The sequence below is a fragment of the Periplaneta americana genome, chromosome 2 (assembly GCF_040183065.1).
Source record: "Periplaneta americana isolate PAMFEO1 chromosome 2, P.americana_PAMFEO1_priV1, whole genome shotgun sequence".
Taxonomy (NCBI): domain Eukaryota; kingdom Metazoa; phylum Arthropoda; class Insecta; order Blattodea; family Blattidae; genus Periplaneta; species Periplaneta americana.
Window position 1 is genome coordinate 201441335 of NC_091118.1, and position 25405 is coordinate 201466739.

The following is a 25405-nucleotide window of genomic DNA, read 5'->3' on the forward strand; positions in this document are numbered from 1 at the left end:
AGTTTAACGAGTAAATTTATGAAAGTTATAACGCTGATATAAGAATTTAGCTGTTTTTCAACAGTCACAGTCGTTAAATATTCTCATTTTACATTGACAAAATAAGAATTTTGCTGTTTCTGCATTGTTCCATAGCCTGTTTTTTTAAATCTAGTTGGCGGCACTGTGACCATTCGCCATGATTGCAAACTGAGAATAATATGGAGAGCAGCAAGTGATTTCCAACTGGTTTTAAGGTATTTATCTGAATTACTTGTGTAGAAATTTGTATAATATATTATTTGTACTTTGTTTTTATACTATTTTCGACTATTGGAGATTAATGTATTTTATAATACCGAACAGTATTTTTTATGAAGCAACAGTCGGCAACCCTGTAACGAGCGGGACTAGAATATTCAGATCTTCAGCTGTCACCTTTCCCTCCATGTTACGTCCTCATTTCGGCGTCTCTGTAGGTGGAGTATGGACGTAGGATTTACTTGCTGGTAATTTTATATATGTGTTGGAGGGTTATAATGTATTGTAGGTAGACTGTGCGCAGATAGTTTTACTGGCCGTAACATATTTGGCAGTTCGTAATGTTAATTTGCAATATGGCTACATAAAATCTATCACTGTAGATTGAAATTTGAAGCATGCTGCACAAATGAAAACTAGGATAGGCGTAGTGTTTGCGAAATATGGCTGCTGCAAAATCGGACGTGTTGGTTACTATTTTCCGTTGGCATTCTTCCTATGCTCATAACTGTAAATGAATTATCCAGTACCCGTCACTTTTAATTGCCATAGCGTGTAGCGTGGGAATATTATTAATACAGAATTAAATGTCTAGTCTTCTTTAAAAGTATATCGTGGCCATTATAGATCGAAGTAATTGGACATATTGCCCAAAGTCTGTTGCGCTCTGCGGCCATAGCACGTCTCATTTGTAAGTTGGTAAGGTGAATGATTTTAAGATCTGTTTCCACTATAATTTCCATCATTTCAAGCTTCGTCCCAACAGAAATTTGAAGGTACGTTTAGACGTCAGTTGTAGGTTTGTGTCATGCTAGGAATTTGAGATTTTGCTTGGAAGTCCATGGATCTCGGATTATAATCCACGTGTTTCGGATCCGGTGACAATATAGGCCTAATTGTTCAACTAGTACCGACCACTACCGAAGTTTTAATATCTAAAATTCTATGCGAATTTGTGTACGAGAGGTCTAACAAAATTAGAAGTCTCACTTGGAAAGTCATACACTGGTTATAAAAAAAGAAAAGGCCAATACTAAACTGTGCGACAGCACTGTTCCCAAAAAAAAAAAAAAAAACTGAGTATAAATTTCAGAACACAGATACCTTCCTTTTCTTCTTACTCCAAAATTTCAACCCCGGCCACATAAGATAAATGATTGACACTGAACACTTCCGTTAAATGTTAAGCACAGGAACGCCATTTCGATTTCATTTAAGAAACATGCCAAACGAATTATCTTTGCATCAAAAACGGATGCTCCCTGGACCAAATTATCTGTTAGTGAGGTATCCGTATACTGAAATTTTCCCTTCAGTATGGGTGTAGTGTAGACCAGGCTCCTATGGTGCACTCTGGGTGACTACTATGTAAATTGGTCTATGCAAAAGGCTTCGTATGGGTGAATGAGGAAAAGTCAAGTACCAGTATCTGCCATTAGAAAAAAAAAATTCCAGCTCAAACGTCTGGATTTAATGTTCCTAATTATGTTAGGTGTGAAGAATACAATGTATGCAGTTTTGCGTTGTGCGATTTTCTCCTTTCTCCAGTCCTCTTAGCCCCAATTATTTTCCTAAGTATCTTATTATTCTTGAATACTCTTCCTCTTAGCCCCAATTATTTTCCTAAGTATCTTATTATTCTTGAATACCCTTAACCTCTGTTCCTCTTTCAAAGTGAGTTCAGATTTCACAATCATACAGCACAACTGGTATTTAACTGTTTTATAAATTCTAACTTTAAATTTTTTTGAAAATAGACTATATGACAAAAGCTTCTCAACCAAATAGTAGCAGGCTTTCCAATATTTGTTCTGAGTTTAATTTCCTCTTGAATGTCCTATATATATATGTTATTGTTGCTCTATGGCAGGGGTCATCAACACAGAGCACGCTGGGGCTAGTCTCTCTTACCCACGGGTGCACTCCGTAGCTGCTAGCGGGTATGCTCTCTATCTCTCCTTGTTGCACGACAGTGCACACGGGACAGAACTGTGTACCCTTTGCACATTTCAGTGAGTGCTGACGACCACTGCTCTAGGGTATATGAAGGTTTCCACTTCTTCAAATGATAAATTTCCAATTTTTATATTTCCATTTAATATAATCATATACTTTGTTAACCACTGGCGTGGTTCAGTCAGTTAAGGCGCTTGTCTGCCGGTCTGAAGTTGCGTTTGGGCATGGGTTCCATCCTCGCTTGGCCAGATTACCTGGCTGGGTTTTTTCCGAGGTTTTCCCCAACCGTAATGTGACTGCAAGGTAATCTATGGTGAATCCTCGGCCTTGTCTTGCCAAATATCTCGTCATCACCAATCTCATCGACGCTAAATAACCTAGTAGTTGACACAGCGTCGTTAAATAACCAACTAAAATAAAATGTACTTTGTTTTTTCGAGATTTACTTCCAAAGTTATTTCTTTACTTGCTTCAAGTAAAATTCCCGTGTTTTCCCTAATAGTTTGTGGATTTTCTGCTAACATATTCACATCATTCGCATAAACAAGGAGCTGATGTAACCCGTTCAATTCTAAACCCTGTCTGTTAACCTGGACTTTCCTAATGGCATAATCTAGAGCAAAGTTGAAAAGTAAAGTTGATAGTGCATCTCCTTCAGCTTGCAGTGAATTGGAAAATCATCAACTGGCCTATACTGACTCTTCTGTGTGTTTCACTAAGACACATTTTAATTAATCAAACTAGCTTCTTGGGAATACCAAATTCAATAGTAATATTATATAAAATTTCTCTTTTAACAGAGTCCTATTTGAAATCTATGAATGTGTGATGTACTGTGCCTTCACTTTTACATTAGAAAACCGCATAAGAAAGATCTAGTGGATAAACTGTGAGAAGGAATTGCGAAAGAATTTAATACATACGTGAAACCAAATACATTAATTTTATTCGGAGAATAAATCTAATAATATCTATTTGTGATTTTCTCCTGGTAAGGACACAAAATAAATAGGCCTAGATCATTGCTACGATTTCGTCATCAGTTGCCATCATGTCATAATTAAGTAGCAGTACATGGGAAAACGAAATTCTGTTTAGGACAGACCGAAACAATCTTGTCTGGTATCAGACGATCCGAGACAAAATTTGTTCCCTCTGGGATGGAATGTCCAATGCAGTATATTGCCAGCCTAAGTAAAACACGTCTAATAAGCATAGGTCCCAACTCATTACCCTCAAAGTTTCAAGTCACTTGTTTACATATCAACGTCCGGGATTGGTTATACAGGGCATCCATAAAGTCTGGAGTCATAGGACATAATACACATACATGCATATTAGCATTAAAGACTGTGTTCCACATGTCTGCCACCATTTTCAACACGTTCTCATGTGTTTTGCACAATTTCTTTGAATAGTCTTCAACATACGTGGGTTAAGAGCAGCACATGCAGCAATAATTCTTTGACGGAAATGCTCCACATCCTGAATTTTTTTTCAACTTTCACAATCCCCCAAATGGCAAAATCCATAGGGTTTAGGTCTGGTGACCTTGGTGTCCATTCCACAGGTCCTCTTCTCTCAATCCAGTGTCCTGGAAACATTTCATCTGGCCAGTGCCGATTGAAACTTGCATGAGGTGGGGCCCCATCTTGCATAAACTACTCTGGATAGCCAATACCATGAAGTTCTGGTATCATTTCATCCTGAGATAATGTTCTCCGGTGACTGTTGAGTCAAAGAAGAATGGACCAACAATCTTATCATCCCATAAACCACACCACACCATACCATCACTTTTGGAGAGCCTTGCCTTTTATTGGGTTTGCTTGTGAACAATACCTCAAATTTTGTTTGTTCACCTCCCCACATATGTAAAAATTTGCCTCGTCTGAGAACATCACTGTTTCCAGAAAATAGGGATTTACTGTTATTTGGCACAGGAACCATTCACACCTCTCAACCCTTCGGTCAGGATCGTCCTCCATTAGATGATGCATGATCTACAACTTGTAAGGATGGAATTTGGAACCTTTTAAAATTTTATGCATTGTGCTCCGGAGAACACGGATTTCCAAGCTCGTGCACCAGATTGATTTCTTTGGACTAGCGTGAAACTTTGCAAGTACCGGTACCGAAGTCCTGGTATATTCATCTACCGATGGTCTGCCGGAACGCCATTTATCGATCCTGTTTCACGAAATTTCTTCAGTAATTTTCCAACTGCACTTTGTGTTATTGACTTCTCTGGATGCCTACTGTTGAATTCGGCCTGTACGTCTCTCTGTGACCACCCCTTTCTCGTCCACAAAGAAGAATGATCTCCACTCGGTGCTCTTTCGATAGTGACATTATGAACCTATGAACAAACAGAAAAAAATAGTCCTTCTCCTATGATTCCAGACTTTATGGATACTCTGTATATACCAGCAGAAGATATTATTTATAATGATTTGAAATTATTTCATTCAATTTAAAAATCGTTTGCATGACTCATTGTTAGTTTTCGTGTTGCAGGTCGGCCTCTCTTCATCCTTGGGTTCTGCAAGCAGAATTACTGATGTACAACCTTGGTGTGAGTCTGCTGCCCCTTACAAGCATTTGTCTGCCTGACCAACGCTGTGCAGGAGCATCACATGAACTCACAACTGGCATAATGCTGCACCATACTGCACAAGGCTGTAAGTATTGCAGTGTCTTACCAAAATGATATTTCTGTGAGCTATTGAAATGTTTGTTACAGCTAGCTAACTACAGCGCACCCATTTTATTTTCTTACCTCTAATCAGCACTTCCACTTCAGCCCATAGGACAGTCTCAAAACAATCTTTGTATAGGGTGACCAAATTCACATCAATAAAAAAGGACACAAAGCTTCAAAAAGGAGGACATTGTTCGAAAAAAGAGGACAAAATATGTACTTAGATTTAGGCTTGGCCTATATTATAATACTTTAAATTACGTCTGGCTAGCACGTCTGGCCGCAAAACCAGATGACCCGGGTTCGATTCCCGGTTGGAGCAAGTTGAAGTTTTTCGGGGTTTTCCCTCAACCCAATATGAACAAATCCTGGATAACTTTCGGTGCTGGACCCTGGGCTCGACTGGAAGAGGGTGCCTACTGGTAGCGAAAGTAACCAAAACAGTATAGTACATTATGCAATGAGCCTATAATGAAGGTAATTAAGAAGCGAGTATGGATATTTATGAAACAAGCGCAAGCGAGTTTCATAATTTTCATACGAGCTTCTTAATTACCATTATAGGCGAGTTTCATACGACTTTTTATGCTCGACCATATTTCTAACTTGATATTATTAATTTTTGAGCAATGTCCCATATGTTATGAGATGTGCGCAGACGCGAAAGTATTTATTTTTTCCGAGGAACAGATGTCCACATTGACCTTGGTAGGCCATAAGAACCTACAGAGATAACATTGAAATTAAATTAGACATTGAAAAACGAGATGACAAATTGAATTTATTTGAATATTATTTACAATTAACGCTAATTATTATAGTAACAGAACATAACCTTCTGCGACAGTATTGGATTTCCAGCCTCCGTGACTTTTAGCTAATTCTCTTTCGATTGCATATCCGAGAATAATCGATACTTGCAGTTTTATAATGGTAGAAAACTGACCTGTCATTGGCTGAACAGTTGTAACCTGAGTCGTCATTGGCTGAAAGACCTGACCTTTAATGAGTAGGTGTACTTTAATGACATGCATTAAAGGTCTGCTACCAGGTGTATAATTACTACATTTCGGCATGGTCGAGCATAAACTAATTTAAGCAATTGGTGACGAAATTAACGAAAAATAACTAATTAAGAATACTTTAATGATCGTGGTTAACGAAATTACACATATTGTTCTGCTTCACTTTTAATCTTTCTTCGATCTTGGTTAAGGTGGAGCTGAGGGAGCGGTCTGACACAGCTGATGTGACGACATCTGGATGACCAGGATGTTGACCAGCACATAGGTGGTGCTGTGCCTGGATGACTAGTCTGCGTGTGGATTCTGCTGGTGTAATTCACTCATTGATATACAGGTGAGATTTGGGGGCTCTTGACAAATTTATTTTATGAATTACTGGGCTTCTCACGTATGACGCAACTCGAGGTCCCCGGCATTGCTCGGAAAGCATTAGCTTTGTAGGAAGGCAGCACAGCTGGCGGCCTCCCCCATTTCTCGTAACAAAATTAGTCTTGCTGGCTCCTTAGCCGTAAACAATGCATATTACTCAGCTAGTTCAGTTTCATTTGCTATGTGATTGAGTACACGTTTGTTCATTCTTATTGTATGTAGTTCCGTTCACTATGTTATACACTAGGGAGCAACGAGTGTTTAGTGTATTAAACTATACAAGAACAGAGTCGTATGTAGAATGTCAGCTTGCTTATATACAAAAATTTCCCGTGTACATTTTCCCAATAAATCGACAATATGCAAATTACTAGAAAAACTTAGAGAGACTGGATCCATGTTGTACATAAAGAAAACTAGAAAACTAAGTGTTCTTATTAAAGAAAAATTAGATGAGATAGGAGCGGCCTTTAGAAAGCGGTCCGAGGAAATTGTTGCCTCGTTTAGCATTTCAGTAATTTCGGCTTCAGCAGCCGAAAGTGGTAAATCCATGAGTGAAGCGAGTGGATTTATCTGGGAAATCTCAGACCTCAAGTGACATTTTATTAAGACTATTTCGTGAATAAAATAAAAATGTAAATAATATATCCCTAAAATTCGATCACAAAATGTTAATAATTGTATATTAATGAATACTTAACTTGTTCAGACATTGTGAAGTTGAAATAGATGAATATCGATTACTGCAATAAAGAAATTCGATGTTATTATTCAGTAATGCCAATTGCGAAAAGCAAAATACAGGTTTAACAATGTTAATTACATGTACTGCACTTTCTCTTTATTATTATAACATATTAGTACATTATGCAACGAATCTATAATGAAGGTAATTAAGAAGTGAGTATGGATATTTATGAAACGAGTGCAAGCGAGTTTCATAATTTTCATATGAGCTTCTTAATTACCATTATAGGCGAGTTTCATACGACTTTTTATGCCCGACCATATTTCTAACTTGATATGATTAATTTTATTGTATCTGACCTGGAGCAATGTCCCGTATGTTGTGAGATGTGCGCAGACGCGAAAGTATTGATTTTTTCCGAGGAACAGATGTCCACATTGACCTTGCTAGGCCATAAGAACCTACAGAGATAACATTGAAATTAAATTAGACATTGAAAAACGAGATGACAAATTGAATTTATTTGAATATTATTTACAATTAACGCTAATTATTATAGTAACAGAAAACCTTCTGCGACAGTATTGGATTTCCAGCCTCCGTGACTTTTCGCTAATTCTCTTTCGATTGCATATCTGAGAATAATCGATACTTGCTGTTTTTTAACGGTAGAAAGCTGACCTGTCATTGGCTGAACAGTTGTAACCTGAGTCGTCATTGGCTGAAAGACCTGACCTTTAATGAGTAGGTGTACTTCAATGACATGCATTAAAGGTCTGCTACCAGGTGTATAATTACTACATTTCGGCATGGTCGAGCATAAATACATTTTCATTATCTGCTGAAATCATAATTTAATTTAACAGTAACAGTGGGGACAGCTATATACCAATGCTTATGTATTCACAGCGAGACATGTTGCTACACAGTGAAGCCATCTCTGTATAGATAGGCCTAATTAAAACACGAATTTTATTACGCCATATGGAAAGCAGTTTGATCAAAGACATTATTACTATGCAAGGTCTTTGGGTTTGATATGCGATGATGTTACATAAATTTGAACATCTAACTTTCTATTAATTGTTTCATTTCATTCACAAAATACAAATTTTATAGGCTACAATTATAGGTTAAGTTACCTGTGGGAGCAGGACCAATGTAAGCTTGCCTTATTTCGACCTTTACAATCAGTGCTACACTAAAGCATTTTTTATAGCTCGAGAAACGTATTCTTGCTGTAGTGTGTAACGGAACTAAAGCTGCATCTACACAGTTCAATATTCCAATCGCGTATGCGTGCAATCTGGGAAGAATATTGAAAGAATCAAGTTAAAAAGGTACGTTCAATTAAGATGCATAAAGATTTTGTGTCTACATGGTGAGCTGTTTTGAACGTCGTCTTCACTGCGTAAATATATTAATTAATATTAAATATCAATCTTGCATTCATTGCTTTAAAGTTGAAAGGAAAGTTTAACCGTGTAGTTGCATCTTAATGTATTCGTGATCATCAATTTACGGGGAAACAGTTGGCGACAACGACTAAACGAAAGAACGACCATGCGATAAATTGATAGCTATAAATCTGCAAAAATTGTCGCAAAGTGTGACTGTGATTGGTTGGAATTCAAAATTTCATGACTCATTGGTCGAAAATGGAATGACGTCATATAAACGAAATAGTTATTGCAACGCGAGTTTATCATTACATCGGTTTTCATTGTACGGAGGTTGAAATGTACTACAAAAAGTCTATTGCGAGATAAACTGTGTTCAAATATATGTACTTTTTTTTTTTGTTTCATTTAATATTTATTTCATTAAAAGTTGATTGTATTTGATCCTTTCAGAGTTATAGTTAACTGTTTGTAGGGCATATTTGCATGCAGTTGTCTTGGTATATTAAGTCGTCCCTACTTATGTGATACTAATTGAAATTCTATGGATTTATGGAAGAAATTCTATCTGTATTCGTTACTGTCTAACCTTTACAGGACAACAGGAGCGACTCCAGCATCCACGGACTTGGTGTAGGGCAGACTTGGCACTGAAAAATCCTCCTTCCACATCTCTACAAGGGCACCAAGTACAGCTGTGAGGGCCAGTCCTTGGCCATTGTGGAGTTGACATCACTGCAATGCTGCCTGACTGCCAGCCTGAGGGAACGACAACTGGCATCTGGACGATATTGACGCTAGTGATCAGCAGGTAGATGGTGCTGTGCCTGGATGACTAGACTGCCTGAAGATTCTGATGATGCAGCCCACTCTCTCAAGGATGCACAGGTGAGATTTTATAATAATAAATAATATTCATTCATTTCATTCTGCCCAAGGGTAGGTCTTTCACTGCAAACCCAGCAATCTCCAGTCTTTTCTATTTTCTGCCTTTTTCTTAGTCTCCACATTTAATCTATATATCTTAATGTTGTCCATCATCTGATGTCTTCTTCTGCCCCGAATATTTTTCCCGTTCACCATTCCTTCCAGTGCATCCTTCAGAAGGCAGTTCCTTCTCAACCAGTGACCATTCAATTCCTTTTACTCTTCCTGATCAGTTTCAGCATTATTCTGTCTGTCCATTTCACACATTCCATTCTTCTTCATATCCACATTTCAAATGCTTCTAGTCGCTTCTTTTCACTTCATTGTAATGTCCATGTTTCTGCCTCATAATACTACACTCCATACAAAGTACTTCACTAGTCTCTTCCTTAGTTCTTTCTCCAGTCGTCCGCAGAAGATGCTGCTTCTTCTATTAAAAGCTTCCTTTGCCATTGCTATTCTCTTTTTTGATTTCCTGGCAGCAGCTCATGTTACTGCTTATAGTACACCCCAAGTATTTGAAGATGTCCACTTGCCATACTGCCTCATTTAGAATAAATAATAATAATTAATTTATATTATTTTATTTTCTCGTTGTATGAAATGTAGAGAGAAAATACTATGACAAAAGGTGACATTAAAGAATTTTCTAGGTTGCCAGATTACAACAAAATATTTCTTAAAATACTTTGGTTCTTAGAAAATCTTTTTCAAAAACGGAGGTTGGAAATGAAGTTATTTGCGAGTTAGACGCATATACGTTTGTCATATTAAGCAAGGTAGAAAACTTATGTCTTATGGGCCTTTAGTTGGGACCACAGATTATTTGACGTTAAAGGTGAGGTGTCGCAAAAAACGAGGTCACTATAACCAAGTTCTACTGCACTTCAATAAACAAAAGTGAGATGACTGGAAATTTGTCATTTACTCATCACAAAGCAGTCATAGTAAAAGTTCTTCCTCCTTGAGCAGAAATGAGCATAAAAATCTTATTGAATGTAGTTTTTATGGCACTTCCTTAAATAATAATTGACCTTCTACACAAGCTGTTAATGACAATGTCTTCTGAATATATGCGAAACCAATGATTTAAAATTCACTTATAATTGTGAGGATGCCACTCGAAGAATATGTGATAATACGGCAAATGTCAGGTATTTAAGTTATGGCGAATAATCTGCCTTATCTCTCCAAATAAAATTTTGCTGTTATCAATTCCATCGACGCAAAATAACATGGTATTAGATACGACGTCGTTAAATAGTCAATTAAAAATAAACAGCACTTGAAGACATACTTGGTACTGTAATTTGTTGCCTTTATTCAATGTAAAAAAATTCTTCAGAAAAACCAAGATGTTAAGAAACAGTAAATTCTCATTCATCCCTCGCGATCCAAGAAACAGTAAATTCTCAATCATCCCTCGCGATCCAGCTTTCAGGGAGCACTCACTATTACCGTAGAACTTGGTTATAACGACATCCAAGGGACCTTGAAAATTATGTTGTTATAAACGAGTGTTGTAGTAATCGAGATTCATGTTATCAGTCTAGTGACGTGGAAAATGAAAAATAATAAACTTAATTAGGCTTATTTTACATTTATGTATTCACTTTTAAGCATACCATGAACACAAAATACATGTACAGTTATAAATACAGTATTGTGTATTAAAACAGTTTGTTCATTAATCACCAAACTTATTTACTGAGGAGTGAAGTAATCAGTCATTTTACTCTGTTGTCTCCTACTTGGCCAATATACACTTTCTAAATTACATTCTATGTTCATTATTTCAGTTGCAATTTCACTGCTCCTTCTTCTAGCTTCATAGAAATGTTCACAATTCTAATGGCTTCTAAAGTGTCACTCACTTCTTTTAACGGCCATACTGCGTTAAAATGCGTGCACTTAGTGAAAACTGGCCGCATGCAGGTACCGTTAATACTGCATGAATTCGGGCAGGTTGCAATGGGGTGGGGGATCTGCCTGCACTCCAGAGATCTATGATAGAAGGGAACAGTAAAAGATTTGCCAGATTTCAGCAAAATACTTTGGTTCTTAGAAAATGTTATTCCAAACTGAGGTTGAAAATGACGTTATATGCGAGGTAGACGCATATGTGTTTGTCGTATTAAGCAAGGTAGGAAAGCATATGTCTTATGGGGAATTAGTTGGGACCACAGAATATTTGACGTTATAGGCGAGTTGTCGCACAAAATGAGGTCACTATAACCAAGTTCTACTGTATTTTGATGGTGTTATAAATTTTTCCTGCTTAACCATTTCGGTCTTTTATTTTAGCTTCATCAGTTCAACTTGCTTAGAGTAGAGTTATAGGGGGATTATTTTGCTCTTTCTGGAACTTCAAAGCAAGTACAATGTTATTAGAGGGCAAGCTGAAGTTTTAAAAGAGAATATCCAAAACAGTGAGAACATACACAGTCTACTGAAAAATGCTGTAAACTGGTGAAGTGTCCTGATAAAAACTGAATACTGTGTTAGTATAATAGTAAAAGTTACGATTTTGAAAATAAACCTCAGACTCTCCTTCTGTGTTGGCAGTGCTTGTACATGTTAATGGGATGAAACTGGTGGAGTATGTTATATAGCTGTGTGGAGGTCTCATTCATAGTTGCTCTTACAGATCCTGGTTCGTGATGAAGGATGTCTCTGCCATTGCTTCATATCTGAAGCCACAGCAGTCCAGAGTGATGGTGTGTGGAGGTGTGATGTTGCCTGTCCTGGACCAAGGAGACTGAAGGTAAGATGCCTGTAGGATTTATCTTTCAGCAATTTTATTCTTAGTTTGAGGTCATTTATTTTTTCGTAATGAATTTCTTAGTACTGGAAAACCTCTTTTATATGTTTTGCACAAATCACCAAAGCTTGCAACCCGACCCTTTGAAATTTTAACAAATTTTGTCAGTTGCATTCGGTCATGGGCTCGATTCCCACTTGAACTGATTACCTGGTTGGGATTTTTCCGAGGTTTTGCCCAACCATAAGGCACATGTCAGGTAATCTATGGTGATTCCTCGGCCTCATCTCACCAAATATCTTGCGATCACCAAGCCCATCAGTGCTAAATAACCTAGTAGTTGATATAGCGTCGTTAAATAACTAAGAAGAAATTTTTTGTTGGTATAGGATTCATTGTGAGAATGAAATTGCCCCTGATGTTGTAGGGACAATTTTGATTTTTTACATCTGTTGATTCTTTCACTTACTATGAACCATGCATGATATTAAATTTTCATATAGTCTTGGAAACTATTCTCTAACAGGTATACACACATGGATGAGGGAAAGATACTAAATCGTTGTGGCAGCATGAATTAAAATGCTCATTTACAGTCATTCCTTTAAAATGAAGTGCTTGATGTTTAGTACATGTATCATTTATTGGACCTATATGAAGAGTTCACTGCAAAATGAAGGAATGTCGTAAATTTGTGAAAAATGAGATGAACATTCAGTACTATAGATTAAGAGAGTAGAATGCAATACACTTTGTTGCACTGCAAGAAAGATGAAAGCCACCGGCGTGGCTCAGTTGGTTAAGGTGCTTGCTTGCCAGTCTGAAGTTGCGCTCGGGTGCGGATTTGATCCCCACTTGGGCTGATTATCTGGTTGGGTTTTTTCCGAAGTTTTCCCCAACCATAAGGTGAATGCCGGGTAATCTATATTGAATCCTCGGCCTCATCTCGCTATTACCAGTCTCATCAATGCTAAATAACCTAATAGTTGATACAGCATTGTTAAAGTCCACACCTGTGGAGTAATGGTCAGCGCGTCTGGCCGCGAAACCAGGTGGCCCGGGTTCGAATCCTGGTCGGGACAAGTTACCTGGTTGAGGTTTTTTCTGGGGTTTTCCCACAACCCAATACGAGCAAATGCTGGGTAACTTTCGGTGCTGGACCCCGGACTCATTTCACCGGCATTATCACCTTCATTTCATTCAGACGCTAAATAACCTAGATGTTATTAAAACAACACAATAAAAGAAAAGCATCATTAAATAACTAACTAAAAAAAGGAAAAAGAAAGATAAGGTCCAGATCGTGTTAACGAATTGTTATACAACACAAAAATGGAAATGTCAAAGGTTAAATTTCATTTCCTACAAAATGAAATAAATTCGACATTCCCCCTTTTTGCAGTGGACTCTTCAATATCATAATTTTCACACTGTCTTCATTTACAATTTCCTCTCTTGATGCATTGTTCATGGTACCAATGCATTTATATAGACATGCGTCTTTCATTTATTTTTATTTTTTATTTTAGTAGGTTATTTTACGACGCTTTATCAACAGCTCAGGTTATTTAGCGTCTGAATGAGATGAAGGTGATAATGCCGGTGAAATGAGTCCGGGGTCCAACACCGAAAGTTACCCAGCATTGCGTCTTTCATATCTTGAAACTCTAATATTTCTATAACCCCTACCACTTTTCCTTGGATGGCCACGGGCATACATTATGAAAGGATCACTTTGCAATGCTGTAAGAATCTCAGAACTTTTCTTTCGTCATTAACATTTTCATATAACACACTTAATTTACAGTCTTCTGTGAAACAAATGTAACAGTTTCAAATGTGTATCCTGTGAAACAAACTAAAATGGGAAACTGTCTGAAATGCTTATCCCATGAAACAAATGAAACCAGCAAAGATGTCGGCTAGTAATGTCCTAGCAATTGTTATTGACGTTCTTTACTTTCAGTTTAAATAATTTAACATCCAAATTTTAACATTACATTTTTCCTGCAGTCATGATGTTAATAACTTCCGATTGAAACATGACACAACTTCGTAGGTTTTATAATTTTCTCAAAATTTTCATGCCAAGTTCAAATTAAATGCATATTTCAGACCTACTTTCATTTGTTCATATTCACATATACAACAATAATATAACCATGGATGAATATATAATAGGATGCGAAACTTATTGAGTTTCCCGTAATACTTACTAGAGGCGCTGTTGTAGAAATTGATTTTGCTGCCACCTGTTGAGGGGAGTGGTGTTATTACATCTAACAGCGCACCAAGTAGCGAAAACAGTAATTACTCCATGCATATAGCAGCGCACCTGGTGACGAAAATGTTAAACTGTGCAGAAAGTATTCCCTCCCACTCTCATTGATATTCAAAACTAACCCAATTTAAAATAAAACATTTACATTTGTATTCCTCACAGCATCTTCTACTGAAAATTCTTACCAGAGCCAACAGGAAGATAAAGGAGACGATCTATTTTACACTACACTATTAAAATATAACCAGACAGAGACAAAAAATAAAGCAAAAGGTTAGATAATTGGGATTGTATTCTTAGGGTATTTATTGTACAGCGAAGTGGAAAAGTCTGCAAGAACTACTTAGATAGTTCAATTTATTATATTACTATTACTTTACAATACATTCAACATCACTAGTTTTACAACGTCCATAAACATCACTGTTTAACATACACTGCTTATACACACACGTATCACTTTATGTTCACTTATTAGCAAGTTTCTGTCTGCATCTCGTCCCCTCGAGCAATATCCTGAACGGATAAATAGAGAACTCTGGGTAATGTACCCAACACATAGTTCTAATGTTCCCACCTACGACGTTGGGCGCTGATCATCTTATTTCAGCCCCCTGCCGCCAGATGGTGCTGACTGCAGTTTCGCATCCTATTATATATTTATCCATGATATAACTTTTGATGATCCTTGAAATTGTACATGTGCCCAACTCAGAAACGTTCGTAAAAGCAAAATGTTGTCATTCGCAAAAAATTAAGTACTGGTAGTTCATATCATTTTCGTAAATTTTACAGCTTGTAGTTTTCCTTGTGAATTTCATTAGCAAAATTTTCCCGAGCATTCAATATTGAACTAGTTAATACATACAGGGAATTTTTTTAAGAATCAAGTAAATTAGTATTTTATATTTGAGTAACCTTGATATTCTTAGGTATATTATAAATCTGATCATTTTTGTGGTAAGAACAGCACCAAATAGGCGAACTCTAATGCGTGATGAGTCTTGAGCCACGTAGCTTGCAGGTCTCCCTTACCCTTCTGAGAAACAAGGCAGGTAGATGGTGCATTGTTACTTCTGGGTGATGGGGAAGGGCAGGTAAATATTTCTTCTCTGCACTTTACCAGGTGGTCCATCTCTTGAAGTAGTCTACAGCAAATATACTACAACTTCTTCCCTGTAATAGCAAAGTAAGGGTATCCATGTATGATAACATTTGAGTTCAGTGCACATAAAGACACTGTCCATTACCACAATGAGTTCGAAAAAAATATAAAACAAAAGATGCTGGTGTGGAAAAAATATAAAAACAAAAGATGCTGATGTGGAAAAAATATAAAAACAAAAGATGCTGATGTGGAAAAAATGGTGTGGAAAACAAGAGATGCTGATGCGGAAAAAATGGTGCGGAAAAAATATAAAAACAAAAGATGCTGATGCGGAAAAAATATAAAAACAAAAGATGCTGATGTGGAAAAAATATAAAAACAAGAGATGCTGATGCGGAAAAAATGGTGTGGAAAAAAATGTAAAAACAAAAGATGCTGATGCGGAAAAAATATAAAAACAAAAGATGCTGATGTGGAAAAAATATAAAAACAAAAGATGCTGATGTGGAAAAAATGGTGTGGAAAACAAGAGATGCTGATGCGGAAAAAATGGTGCGGAAAAAATATAAAAACAAAAGATGCTGATGCGGAAAAAATATAAAAACAAAAGATGCTGATGTGGAAAAAATATAAAAACAAGAGATGCTGATGCGGAAAAAATGGTGTGGAAAAAAATGTAAAAACAAAAGATGCTGATGTGGAAAAAATATAAAAACAAAGATGCTGATGCGGAAAAAATATAAAAACAAGAGATGCTGATGCGGAAAAAATGGTGTGGAAAAAAATGTAAAAACAAAAGATGCTGATGCGGAAAAAATATAAAAACAAAAGATGCTGATGTGGAAAAAATATAAAAACAAGAGATGCTGATGCGGAAAAAATGGTGTGGAAAAAAATGTAAAAACAAAAGATGCTGATGCGGAAAAAATATAAAAACAAAAGATGCTGATGTGGAAAAAATATAAAAACAAAAGATGCTGATGTGGAAAAAATATAAAAACAAGAGATGCTGATACGGAAAAAATGTGGTGGAGGAAACAAAATGACAAAATGCACTGGCAGCAGTCTTCGATGATTAATAAACTCTGTGATCTGTATCAGTACTGTGAGTAACAAATCACTATGTGGTATCAGCATAATTGTTTCTTCAAAAGATAGAAGAAAGGAAGACTACTATGAAGAGCTCGAATTACTGCAAGTAATTAATAGAGCTCATGCCTTTTGTCAAGACACTCGCAATGTGCAGTATAAATAAATTACAAAACAAAAATCGGACTTAAATAAAAAACTAAAGATTATATACAATGAAAGAAAAAAAGTAAAAGCCGAATTTCTCGCAGATTCTGTATATGGTTCAACATTCTTTATTGCAACAGGATTCCATGGATTGCATGTAATTTTATTATTGGAACAACGTTTCTGTGGAGGGGGCAGGAATAGAAGGGAAGGTCGGGCATGTGTGTATCGAGTTCAAGGCAAAGACAAACTCATTCCCCTATAATTCGTAAGTAGACCCATCCAGTCTCCGGCAGTTCTAATATCCGGCAGCCAATCGCGTTGCAGGTCAGCTACATTTAAACGTGTGCGTCTTGTGATTCGCTGAGGAAGACATTATTCATTTCTTAAGGCTCGATAAATACTTAATATAATCGCCCGCCAATTTGGCTCTTTCATTGGTGTTCGCAGAAAGCACACGAAGATGTTATTTGCTGCTCAATTATTTGCTGAATTACAGTGCATTTGATTTATTATCATAGGAGCTACGACATGATAATGTTTAACGGTGTGGCAAATAGATTCCTTGTATGGTAGCTCGGCAACGAAAGAACAAAAATGGCGAACAATACTACCTACCTAGACTTTATAGAGCCTTCACTTCCTAAGATGTAAGCAAAGAGGAGGAGTCACGCTGGGAATAACAGTGTCGCGGCTTTAGTAGCATGGAAACCTTAGTAGCAATTTAACTCTAATGTATTGGAGCAAGTTCTGAATTTATTACATTTCTCTTATGACATAAATTACGCATTTTTACGCGTCGTGTAGAAATTAATTTTTTATGCGTAACTTCCAAATCCTGACTGTAGCACACTTTAGTGTATCAATGATATCAGAGCAAGCCAAGAAAGGTTTAGACATACTGAGGTTCCATCCTAGATTTACAGTGTGTGTAAGAACCTTGTGGCTGAATGAGGGGGTTCCAAAATTCCTCGTCTGTGTCAAAATTTGGAGGTAAAAGAATGAGCATTCCATATTAGTGGCCAAAGTGCACGTGGTCTTATCCCATATTCCATTTTCAGACCATATCATCACATCCTTCTCTTCTGTCGTATCAGCCCTTCCTTGTTTCTCTGTTCTTATATGTCTGTGATTTTTAGTGTTGAGTTTAGTGCTTTAGTAGTAATCCTGATCTCATATATAACAGATTGCTTAGCCTTATAGGCTTTGACGGCAACAACTTTTATCAATTTCACTATGCTGCCGTCTAGTTACTGCGGAAGTCACGTTGTGACTCTCATTTGAATTGCAGTTGTTCTCAATCGATGGTAGCAATCCTGGTGGTTCTGTCGTTTTTAACATGTGGATGGCCAGTCTGTTATATATGTGATCAGGGGTACGTACACTGTTCTGACTCTGATGTAATGAAAAATGTTTCTTTTTTGCAGCCAGAAGAAAATGAAAGTTGCTGATTATGGCTACGAGAAGTGGGATGGAAAATTGGTGTCAACTGGACTAGATCTGGAATGGAAGTCTTCATAGATTACAGCAACAGAGGCAAGTGTTTTTGTTTGAAATATAAGATCATGTCATACATATGGCTTATAAGTAGATTATTCTTTTCCATGATACAAAGAATACAGAAAGTATTGTCATGCTGCAGAAAGTATATTTCGAGATTTTTACAGAAACACACTTTAAGCATCCCTGATGACATATTTGTGTGCAGCAGTTTGTCCTGATCTGTTCGACTTCTGGTCATATTCATTACCTATAAAGGAATTTATCTGGGAAAGTACAGTTTGTAGTCCCGCGCCGTGGCATCGTGGTCTAAGGCATCCTGCCTAAGACTCGCGTTACAGAATGCATGCTGGTCCGAGTCCTCATGAGGGAAGAAATTTTCTCATGAAATTTCGGCCAGTGTATGGGACCAGTGCCTACCCAGCATCGTGATGCACTTGGGGAGCTATGATAGGTAGCGAAATGTAGTTATGCAAACCCAGCTATAACGGCTGGGAGGCTCATCGTGCTAACCACATGATACCTCCATTCTGGTTGGATGATCGTCCACCTCTGCTTTGGCATGTGGTTGTGAGGCCAGGAGCTGGCTGGTAGGTCTTGGCCCTTCATGGGCTGTAGCGCCACGGATTATTTTTTAAGTACAGTTTGTATGAAACAAAAGATTACCTGACAGAAATTATTTGTACTTGTGTACAAGTTTTTACCTGTACTCTTTCTAGGGAATAGGCAAAATTGAGAATGATTAAAATAGAGAAAGATAGTTTGCCATGAAGTTTGATGTAGGGGGTACATAGAAGAACTTATGGCTGGGAAGAGATGGCAATGATAATTGTGAATATTGATGAGAATGCAAATAAGAAGTGTAACAGTGATACAGACATCCTGTATTCCACCTGTTCCCATTTTCAAAATTCACTAAATGCATATGACTACTTAATTTATTTCACTACACACAAAAATTTGTGACAAAATAGCAGATGACATACCTGAAATTACTATTGGTGTAGTCTGAGCCATTTAGGAAGACGTTCAAAAGGGAGGAAACGTTTGAGTGAGAGCACTGACTTCTCCTAGAGAAGGGTTTGGAACATGTACAGGTCACTGTAATATTTCATGTTTCTCGATGCATGGGATCCTCAGTAACTTTGTGATCGGACAAACTGCTGTACTGCTATTTAAGACCTTGCAGTAAGTAGTATAGTACAATAGTCGCTTGCCAAATGGGGAAAACAATATTTTAAAATGACAAAATATCATGACGAAAACAGTAAGGACCACGATAAAAACAAAAATCATGACGAGAATTACAGTAAGGTCAATGACCTGGACTGTGATAAGGATCACAAGAACTACTAAAATAATGGCTATGACAAAGACAACAAGGACCACTAGGTCAGTGACAAAGATCACTACAACGACCACACTTGTAACAGCAACCAGGATAAGAAACATGACAATGACAATAAATAAAACAAATAGCACAATAGGAACCATGGCCAAGACAAAAAGGACCACAAAGTCGGTGACAAGAGCTACGATTAGAAACATGACAAAGATAGGGTCCACAAGGACAAGAAGACCATAATAATGATCACTAAAAGAACCACGCCTATGAGTTACCACAATAAGGACCATGATAAAAACCATGGCAAAGACAAGGACCAGAATAAAAACCATTACAAAGACAACAAGGACCATAATGAGGACTGTGATGAAGACAGCTTGGACCACAACAAACATGACGATAACTAAGGACAATGATATGGAACATGACAAAGATGAGAATCACTGCAAGGATCATATGAAAGATAACAAGGACCACGACAAGTACCACAACGACTAAGATAATAAGAAAGACAACAAGGAACAAGACAAGGACTATGATGATTGAGGTAATGGCAATGACAAAGTCAAGAACCATGATAAAGATAACAAAAACCACAACAAATATCACGACTAAGATAATGACAATGACAAAGTCAAGGACCATGATAAAGATAACAAAAACCACGACAAATATCACGACTAAGATAATGACAATGACAAAGTCAAGAACCATGATAAAGATAACAAAAACCACGACAAATATCACGACTAAGATAATGACAATGACAAAGTCAAGGACCATGATAAAGATAACAAAAACCACAACAAATATCACGACTAAGATAATGACAATGACAAAGTCAAGGACCATGATAAAGATAACAAAAACCACGACAAATATCACGACTAAGATAATGACAATGACAAAGTCAAGAACCATGATAAAGATAACAAAAACCACGACAAATATCACGACTAAGATAATGACAATGACAAAGTCAAGGACCATGATAAAGATAACAAAAACCACGACAAATATCACGACTAAGATAATGACAATGACAAAGTCAAGGACCATGATAAAGATAACAAGAACCACGACAAATATCACGACTAAGATAATGACTTTGACAAAGTCAAGAACCATGATAAAGATAACAAGAACCACGACAAATATCACGACTAAGATAATGACTTTGACAAAGTCTAGGACCATGATAAAGATAACAAGAACCACGACAAATATCACGACTAAGATAATGACTTTGACAAAGTCTAGGACTATGATAAAGATAACAAAAACCACGACAAATATCACGACTAAGATAATGACAGTGACAAAGTTAAGAACCATGATAAAGATAACAAAAACCACGACAAATATCACGACTAAGATAATGACAATGACAAAGTCAAGGACCATGATAAAGATAACAAAAACCACGACAAATATCACGACTAAGATAATGACTTTGACAAAGTCTACGACCATGATAAAGATAACAAGAACCACGACAAATATCACGACTAAGATAATGACTTTGACAAAGTCAAGAACCATGATAAAGATAACAAAAACCACGACAAATATCACGACTAAGATAATGACAATGACAAAGTCAAGGACCATGATAAAGATAACAAGAACCACGACAAATATCACGACTAAGATAATGACTTTGACAAAGTCAAGAACCATGATAAAGATAACAAGAACCACGACAAATATCACGACTAAGATAATGACTTTGACAAAGTCTAGGACCATGATAAAGATAACAAGAACCACGACAAATATCACGACTAAGATAATGACTTTGACAAAGTCTAGGACTATGATAAAGATAACAAAAACCACGACAAATATCACGACTAAGATAATGACAGTGACAAAGTTAAGAACCATGATAAAGATAACAAGAACCACGACAAATATCACGACTAAGATAATGACTTTGACAAAGTCTAGGACCATGATAAAGATAACAAGAACCACGACAAATATCACGACTAAGATAATGACTTTGACAAAGTCTAGGACTATGATAAAGATAACAAGAACCACGACAAATATCACGACTAAGATAATGACTTTGACAAAGTCTAGGACCATGATAAAGATAACAAGAACCACGACAAATATCACGACTAAGATAATGACTTTGACAAAGTCAGGACCATGATAAAGATAACAAAAACCACAACAAATGTCACAACTAAGATAATGGCCGTAACAAAGGCAACAAGGACCATGATAAAGAGAACAAATGCACGACAAATATCACGACTAAGATAATAAACATGACAAAGTTAACAAGGATCACAATAGGGAACATTACAAAGATGACAAGGGCCACAACAAATATCACAGTGACTGAAATAATGACCATGACAAAGGTAACAAGGACCACAGTAAAGAATATGACAAAGGCAACAAGAACCATGACATATCGCGATGACTAAGTTAATGGCTGTGACAAAGAAAACAGAAAGGACCATGACAGGTACTTCTGTGACTAACATAATAACCATCAGAAAGGCAAAAAGAACCACAATAAGAAACATGATAAAGACGAGAACCACAATATGGACCACGATAAAGATAACAAGGACAGCGAGAAATACTATAAGTAAAATATTGACCATGAGAAAGGTACAAGGACCACAATAAGGAACATGACAAAGACGAGAACCACAATATGGACCACGATAAAGATAACAAGGACCACAATAAGGAACATGACAAAGACGAGAACCACAATATGGACCATGATAAAGATAACAAGGACAGCGAGAAATACTGTAAGTAAAATAATGACCATGAGAAGGGTACAAGGACCACAATAAGAAACATGACAAAGACGAGAACCACAATATGGACCACAATAAAGATAACAAGGACAGTGAGAAATACTATAAGTAAAATATTGACCATGAGAAAGGTACAAGGACCACAATAAGGAACATGACAAAGACGAGAACCACAATATGGACCACGATAAAGATAACAAGGACAGTGAGAAATACTATAAGTAAAATATTGACCATGAGAAAGGTACAAGGACCACAATAAGAAACATGACAAAGACGAGAACCACAATATGGACCACGATAAAGATAACAAGGACAGTGAGAAATACTGTAAGTAAAATAATGACCATGAGAAGGGTACAAGGACCACAATAAGGAACATGACAAAGACGAGAACCACAATATGGACCACGATAAAGATAACAAGGACAGCGAGAAATACTAAAAGTAAAATATTGACCATGAGAAAGGTACAAGGACCACAATAAGGAACATGACAAAGACGAGAACCACAATAAAGATAACAAGGACAGTGAGAAATACTATAAGTAAAATATTGACCATGAGAAAGGTACAAGGACCACAATAAGGAACATGACAAAGACGAGAACCACAATATGGACCACGATAAAGATAACAAGGACAGTGAGAAATAATAAGTAAAATATTGACCATGAGAAGGGTACAAGGACCACAGTAAGGAACATGACAAAGACGAGAACCACAATATGGACCATGAGAAGGGTACAAGGACCACAATAAGGAACATGACAAAGACGAGAACCACAATATGGACCATGATAAAGATAATAAGGACAGTGAGAAATACTGTAAGTAAAAATAATGACCATGAGAAAGGTACAAGGACCACAATAAGGAACATGACAAAGACGAGAACCACAATATGGACCATGATAAAGGTAACAAGGACAGCGAGAAATACTGTAAGTAAAATATTGACCATGAGAAAGGTACAAGGACCACAATAAGGAACATGACAAAGACGAGAACCACAATATGGACCATGATAAAGATAACAAGGACAGCGAGAAATACTGTAAGTAAAATATTGACCATGAGAAGGGTACAAGGACCACAATAAGGAACATGACAAAGACGAGAACCACAATATGGACTATGATAAAGATAACAAGGACAGCGAGAAATACTGTAAGTAGACCACAATAAGGAACATGACAAAGACGAGAACCACAATATGGACCATGATAAAGATAACAAGGACAGCGAGAAATACTGTAAGTAGAATAATGACCATGAGAAAGGTACAAGGACCACAATAAGAAACATGACAAAGGTAACAAGGACCACAGTAAAGAATATGACAAAGGCAACAAGGACCATGACATATTGCGATGACTAAGATAATGGCTGTGACAAAGAAAACAGAAAGGACCATGAAGGTACTTCTGTGACTAAGATATGACCATCAGAAAGGCAAAAAGAACCGCAATAAGAAACATGACAAAGGTAACAAGGACCATGACAACTAAATAATGGCCATGAAAAATGCAAGAAAGCTATAAGGCTCATGACAAGTACCATGATGTTAAGATAATGGCCATGACAAAGACAAAGGACCACAAGGTTAATGATAAGAACCATGCCTGCTATAGTGACCATGATAGGCAACTAGAACCATGATGAGGGTCATGACAAGGACAACAAAAAGCATTATGACGAGATAACCATGAGAGAGAGAAAACTTCGTATATGGCTATGTCTGAGGGATGCTTGAAAATTGTAATTTTCGAAATGGACGGTCTTATAGCATTACATTTTCTCTTTATATGAGATAATAAAAAAAGTGTATTTTGTTTGATGCATTATTAAAGCCTTGGTTTTCTGAACTCATGCATGTGACATGCAAGGCCTGCTTGCACAAATCTGGACTACAGGAGAGATAGTGAGCGGTTTCTGTAGTTGTAATCCTACATCTCGCAGTTATAGAAATCATTGTCTGGATTTGTGAGGTGGGCCTTGCATATCATGTGTTGCTTCAGAAAAACCAAGGCTTTATGGAAATAGATCTGTACCAAGCATATGCAATTGAAAAGTGTGATCCCAAAACTTGCCCAGTCTATTTGGCCATTTTTATAATTCATACATGTATATGATTTTTTTAGACCTCTCTTGTTTTAAGCTTTTTTCCTTCAAAAACAACTCAAAACCTTGTCTAAAAGTTTGTGTTATTGTGCATGTCAGTTGAAAACACGCTCAGTCTGTAGATAGACGGGTGGATAAAAAATCTAGCCCAGTCCTTTCATAAAAATGGACAAAGCATGTGGGATCATGCTCTTCAGTTACAGAAAAATCACTAGTCTGACAACTCTAAGTAAAAATCCTGTAAAATATGTCAATTTATTGTCTTTCATCTGTTTCTCCCAAATTATCAGAAAGGTTCTGTAATACTAGCATTGCAGGCAATAGCCAAATCCGAATTTTTTCTTAGCATGTTGGGCAAACTGTGCCTGCAAGCTGAACATTGCCAGTTCCAACTTTCTTATATCAATAAATTCCAAAGTCTCAATTATTTCACACTGAATATAATGTACTGTTTCAGAATAACTATAAGTGCAAGTCTTAGAAAAATAGTACTGGTACAGTTTAAATACAGGGAGCAGAAGTGAAATTTGTTGTATGAAGTAAATGCTCGTAAATTCCACTTACCCTAATATTTCTCTGTAAAACAAAAACCCTCTCTAAATACATGTTGTTGCTGATATTTATTTTTGCACTATGTGAAATAAATGGAGCAAGTTTCTTACCAGTCTTTGTACTCTTTCTTTGCAGATTTGCTGCAGCCACTACTGGACACTGCAGGTTTGGATGGAAGACTGCAATATGTAGGCAAGATTCTGCTTGCTTCAAGTGTTGATAGTGCTATCCATTGAAGACTGTCAGTTCTTCACAAGTGTTTTAAGTTTTATCTGAGTGCATTGTGGACAGTAGATATGAACATGAATGAGATGAAGTTATAGTGAAAGTATTCTATCTCTGTAACTTGTATGATATATTTCATGAATAAATTGTGATTATTGTAAGGAGTGCATTTATT

The 25405-nt window shown here is 36.8% G+C and overlaps 1 long non-coding RNA gene across 2 annotated transcripts; it reads left to right on the top strand.

Annotated features, from left to right (window-relative positions):
- Nucleotides 1-158: 158 nt before the first annotated feature.
- On the top strand, nucleotides 159-25391 carry LOC138695044 (uncharacterized). Of its 2 annotated transcripts, none has more exons than XR_011331040.1 (7): nucleotides 159-236; nucleotides 4714-4877; nucleotides 6114-6256; nucleotides 8977-9267; nucleotides 11954-12070; nucleotides 18120-18228; nucleotides 25141-25391. It is a non-coding gene; the product is annotated as an uncharacterized lncRNA (long non-coding RNA). The 2 variants fall into 2 exon arrangements; XR_011331039.1 differs by lacking the exon at nucleotides 159-236 and adding an exon at nucleotides 385-488.
- The last annotated feature ends 14 nt before the right edge of the window (nucleotides 25392-25405 follow it).